The following is a 6,313-nucleotide window of genomic DNA, read 5'->3' as shown; positions in this document are numbered from 1 at the left end:
CAAAGACCTTCAGACAGAGAGTAAAAGGTACCAAAAAAGTAAGGCAGACAATAAGCAGCACTTTACAAACACTGAAGGAGTGCTGCCAACAGCTTCTTTCAAAGCTTTCTGGAGGAAAATCCAGGAGGGCGATGTTCAAGCAGATGCAGAGCAGGGAGTGTGGGTTTACCTGCTCTTGCACTGTAACTCTGATGGGAAATTAATTCACAGCTTTAAAATTGCAGCTTCAGCATTAATTCTTGAAGAGATACTAATTCTCTTGAAGAGATTCAGTCTGATTCAGTGGTCATAAGCTTTTACTCCTTAATGCCCCTCAAAATGTGCTCCTCAAAGCAGTGAGTTACCCCCCTTGCTGAAATCATGGGTGGTCCAGCAGGACTGAAGGACATTCCTTTCTGCACCTTGGGGAAGACTTTATCATGTCCCTGTTTGGAGGAATAGGAACTCCTCTTCTGCTCCTCATTACAGCCCCCAAATCTGTGTGTGAGCTGCTCAGCCTGCACAGCTGCATTTCAGAGCAGAACTGCTTCTTCACCAAGCTGCAGACGAGCTTAGACTCCCCGAGTCACCAGAATTTCTGTGATGAAGCATCAGCAGAGGGGAAGGTGAAAATAAATACTTGAAAATAAAACAGGCTTTCAGCTGGTTAGATTCCTTGGAATCTCATATTTAACAGAATGAAAATCTTATTTAATGTCACTTCAGCAGTGGCCAATGCTCAGAATGGTTCATAACTTTACTGCTCACAGACCCCACCGAATGCTAAGGGGATGGAAGGAGTGGTAGATTTGGCAGTGCTGGGTTACTGGCTGGACTTCATGATTTCAAAAGCTTCTTCCAGCCTAAATGATTCTGATTCTATCCCTGCTGAGCTTCACTTGCCACCACTGGGCCCATCCAACTCTCCAGCTGCACATCTGCAGCCCATTGGAGCAGCCTCTTCACTCAGCAGCTCAGGGAAAATTGCTCTAATTTAAGCCAGTGTTACTGATAAAAGGGTGAAGAGAAACACTGCAGTGTCCATAATCAAACTGGGATGACTTTGAAGGTGCTACAGGTACAAATGGCAGCAGCCTCAAGCCCGGAGTCACAGCCCTCACCTCTGACTGCAGGTGTGCATGGAAAAGGGTGGATGAACACAGCATTTAGAGAACAAGAGGCACCTGCACTCAGCTAAAGTACTCAGTCAACCAGATTTACCTGGCTGTGCATCTAATTTCTTTTTCTTCCTTTGTGCTGCCTGATTTGTATTCCCCAGAAATAGTCACTCTTTAGGATTTAGAAAATAATCTGCATGTTCTGGAGAAAATCACATTTTCTTTTTCATCTCTTTGTCTCCCTTGCTGTCAAAATCTTATTTTATGCCTTCCTCTTGCAATCCATTTTAACAATGGCAGTGGCACAGGTAATATTTCTCTGTGCTTGATGAACTGAGGGACACTTGCTTATATAACTGGGGGACAATGACTATGTCTGAGTCTTTGTGAAAGATTTGAAAGCGTAAGGGGAAAATGCTGTATCCCAGCAGCATCTCACTTATCCTCACATAAAGAAAACAGCTCTGCAAACCAAAGTGTCTCGTCCATATTCAAAGTTAAAATCAAATAAAACAACACCTCAGCAGAGTGAGTCCAGCCTGCCAGGGCTGCCTCACCCAGGATCATCAACTCTCCAGGTGGTATTGTATTCAATTTTCTTTATTCCAGTGAGGAAAGACAAAAAATGACTTCTCACCAGTGTGATATTGGGTTAATGGATGTCTCAAAGCCCCTGGCTGTGATTCCTCCTGATCTTTCATGATGTTTTTGGTGTAACACTCATACCTATGCCAGAAGCAATGGGTCTAGCTGATAAAATACAATCCAAAAAGGAAATGCAGCCTTGCATGCCTTGCAGCCTTGCAATGTGACATGGACCTCAAAATCATTAAACTAAGCAACAAAAGCACATGGCCTGAATCCATTTTCCATTCTTTCCACACATAATTTTGTTTATCCTCTGAAAACACACTGCACAATGTACCTAGCAGAAAGAAAAGCAGAGAAATGTCCATGATACATCACAAACGGAAGGGAGTTTCTATTTCTACAATTTTGACTTACAATTCTCACACTGCAGCACTTCAGCTCACAAAGTTTTCAGCAGATACCACCACTGGAAGCAGTCATGATGCTGAGGAAGTTCCAGGGAAAGGATATGCATAACCAGCCTGATTTTTTCACTGTTCACTGCATTTTTCTAAGAGCCTGAGAAGGAGAGAGATTCCGGGAATATTCTTGTGCAGTGAAATTACAGGGCTGGTCCTTGTTAAGGGTAGTGATGGCAGCGGTGAATGAGCACTGATTGTTGTTACCTCTTACAATTTAAAAGATAGTTATTGCAGATGAATAATGCATGAGCTTGGAATCTCTTCCCGAGGCACTTGGAGACCTGAGTTGAGATGCACAGCACAGGCACATGGCTGTGATTGCCTTCAGTGCGCTGCCTTATTGTTCTGAAACACAGCATAATGATCCCTCTTAAAACATCAGTTTCTAAAACTCACACCCACCAGGAATGGGGAGGATTTGTGGAAATGAACTTCTCACAGCTCCTGTGCCTCACCAGCACCTCAGAGCCAGGCTGGTCAGTGCTATCTGTTAAAACCAGGAAACAAAATTTGGCTTTTTAGACAGAAATCATGCTCCTGCATCACCTCAAAGGCTGCTACGTGTCCTCTGCTGGCTTTCCAAAGGTAATGGGTTATTGATCGCTGCTGATCAGGCAAATGTGCCTCCTGATGAATATGCAGACACAACATCAGGAGTGCTCTGAGCATCACAATGTTTTCACAATGTTAGCCTGGGTTCCTCAGCCCAGTAATCTGGGCTTTTTTTAAATGGCTCTCTTTGCAATCTCAATGAAAATGGATTAATTTATACAACATCCAAGAAATCACTTAAAGCTGCTCAAAAATGCTATGTCAGCCCTGAAGCCTTGCTCTGCTACAGCTCTTCTTGTAGATCTCTCCTTCAAAGGAGACACAACAGTGAGCCTGGATGAGGCCTTATTTCAAGGGATTGAGAAATTCAGCATCCCTCCCTCTTCCTGCATGAAAACCTCTGCAGAACAGGCAAAATCAAAGTGTCACCTTATTCCACTCTTAAACTTCTGGTCATGTGAGTGCTTCTCTGGACAACTCTACCTTCTTTTCTCAGTGCTTCTTATTTAGGGACAGGGTTTTCATGGCTCACAGCAGTGGGGCATTCAGTGATGCTTCAGGTTCGTAGGTAGGAAAGTGGCTCCTCTTTAAATAATGGAGAATATTCTCTGACCTAAAAGACCTTTTTCCTATGGGGAAGTATCAGGGGGAAATAGGAAGAACTATGGAATTTAAAGCACCCAGTGCTTTCACTGACAGAGCCCTGAGACAGCACTCCCAAAATGTTCTCTGTAGCTTGTTCAACACACAGGGAATTTTGGATAAGTAGGATTTCTATTAGTGTCTCAATTATGAATAGATGTAAAGTCAGGCAGCATTAAAAGCAGTTTCCCAACTCTTTCAGCAAAATAATTTCTTTGTAAATAAGTCGAATGTTATGTCAAAACAGCTGTTAAAGTGACTTTATTGAGTCACTGGGCACAGATATAGTGTAACTTATCCTTTAATTATTCTGCAACTTTGTAGATTTTGCTAACAACATGTGACAGCAGGATATTTACAGATTCCTACAGATTGCCGTGAAATTACCCTTAGAGAGCTTTGTGGTGTGTGTACTGTGGAATTGTTATGTCTTTATTTTGGTGCGTTGCAGTCTTAAATCTCTAAGGCACCCCCTCATTCACCACCAGGCCTGGCAGCCTCTTTGCATTCATGTCAAGGGAGGCTGTCAGGGAGCAGACACAAATCCTAACACGTGTCTTCCCTGAAAGAATTGACTTCTGATGTGTTTCTTATTACTCTTCTCCCTGAAGGGTAGGAGAAGTCTTTTAGATTGAAAACAACATCGTTGTGCCATGTGCGGAGAACGCAGAGCTGGCTTCAAAAGTGACTTTAGTGCAAACTGTGCTTCTGTTTAGGTGACAACAACAGCCTCCTTATAAGCTCTGTGTGAGAGGGACTAGGGATGAAAGTCTGATTTCCACAGCAGTTAAACTGTGCCAATCATAGTCCAAAACAAGCAGCTCAAAGCAGCAAGGACAAACCCCCCTTGATTTTGGCAGTGATATTTGGTGGGGGCACGTTCAGGAAGTCCTAAAATGGTTTCAGTTCAAAGGGACTTTAAAGCTCATCTCATTTCTACCCTCTGCCATGGGCAGGGACACCTTCCACTAGACCAGGTTGCTCCAAGCCTTGTCCAGGTTTTCCTGGGAAGCTGCCAAGGAAAGAGGGTGACAGGTGAAGCCATCACTGGTTTTTGTGGCTATGCCAGCACCAAACTCCCCTCCTTCCCTACGGTGTGTTTGGAGAGCTCCATCTCACCACAAGTGATACGAGGATCTCAAGGACTCTGCAGGTCAACAGCAGCTCTGCTGCTTTTAAAGAAGAGCTATGCAGCATTTCTGCTCCCTGATCTGAGGGGTCCTGAGACTGGTGTGCCTTATTTGTACCCGTGCCATTTTGATGCTAAAAGTTTGGAAGTGGTTGCTGTCAGCACTCCTGGAAAAATGGGGACATATGGAGCCCTGGAGAAAAAGTAGATGGAAAATTATAAATAAACTTGTGAGAAGATTGCAGTGTGAAAGGCATCATGCTGTTCTTTGATGGTCTGGGAACTGACTGAAACTTATTAAAGAAATTTTTGACTAATTCATCAGTAGCTCTTCAAAATCAAACTGTCCTTTGTTGTTGTTTTTTACTTAATATTACTTTTTCATTCACTTCTTAGTGTCATGGCTTCCAGTGGGAATATTTTCCATTAGAAATTTGGTATTAATTGACTGTGGATATTCTTCAAATGTTCCTAATGAGATACCCATTCACTAAAGCTTTCATGGAGTGACCATCATGCATTCAGCTAAGGGAAGAGTCCTGTGAAAGTGACACCAGTATTATTTAGTCAAAATAATTACTGACGCTCCAGGAGAACACTGAGTGCCAGTAATTATTTTGACTAAATAAACCACACTGTGTGAGGCACAATGTCCTGTAATAATAAAAACATTATTCCTGATAAAATGTTATTTTTTGGTCACTGATTGTTATCCATGAGGTTTCTTTTCCAGTCAAACTAGAGACAGACACCTCCAGCTCTGGGTCAGCTTTGCCCAGAAAAAAATCAGTAAAAAAAGAAAGAGAAAAAAAGTCTCACTTGCTTTTTAGCTGGCTGCCTGTTTCCTAGAAAACTAAAAGAAATCATTTTGGTGCTGTGGTAATTCTCTTTATTTACAATGACCTGGTAAGAGAGACCAGAGGAGGCCATGAAGATGCTCCAGATGAAGAAGCATCTCTGCTACAAAGGCAGGCTGGGAAGTGTTCACCTGGAAAAGGATCCAGGGACACCACAGAGCTTCTTCCAGTGCCTAGAGGGGCTCCAAGAGAGCTCGAGAGGGGCTTTGGACAAGGGCTTTGGACAAGGGCTTTCAAAACTTATGTCACTGGCCTAAACCTGATCCCATCATCAGGCCACTGGCAGCAAAGATCAAACCAAGCATTTTTTAACATCGAAGTCTCTTCCTGACTGCTCATTTTTAACTGGCCTCATCATCCATGAGCAACAATTCTGTTCACAACTGATTACACAGTTGTGCCAGCCCTGAGCAGAATGAGAGTGGGTTTTGAAGAGATCAAGCAACAATTGATAGATCAAGACTGGGAATAAGCTCTCTTTTATCTAGAAAAACTGTAATGGAAATAATTGGAAAAATGTATTTTATTATTTTCCCAGAGGAGATGATTAGAGAACCTGAAGGCAAAGGCTGCTCTATGGAATGAATGATTTGAATTTTAACTGAAAATGCTGAGGCTCAAATGAAAAACCGTTTTAGACAGCAGGAGAGAGTTTGCCCATTTTTTTTAAAGTGTTTTTATTATTTGTAGTAAATATATTTGCATAATTTGTACATCCAAAGTATCCCAACTGGGACTAATTATCCACTGTGTTAGACAACATACAAACACACAACAGAGCCAACCTCTGATCTGGGAGTCACAATCCAGTGCTCAGTTTCAGCAAACAGCACTTGATAAGCCAAAGTGTTCATTCTCTTTTCTCTTTTTGCCCCCATTTATTAAACAGGGCTCTTAGCCAAACCCTCAGTGGCCCTTTCAGAAGGCAGAAGAACAAGGAAATATTGTGCCCTTGTTAGTGCAGAGGGCTGGGGTTTGCAAATC

This window comes from Vidua chalybeata, chromosome 8, assembly GCF_026979565.1.
Source record: "Vidua chalybeata isolate OUT-0048 chromosome 8, bVidCha1 merged haplotype, whole genome shotgun sequence".
Classification (NCBI taxonomy): domain Eukaryota; kingdom Metazoa; phylum Chordata; class Aves; order Passeriformes; family Viduidae; genus Vidua; species Vidua chalybeata.
Note: the sequence above shows the minus strand (reverse complement) of the source record.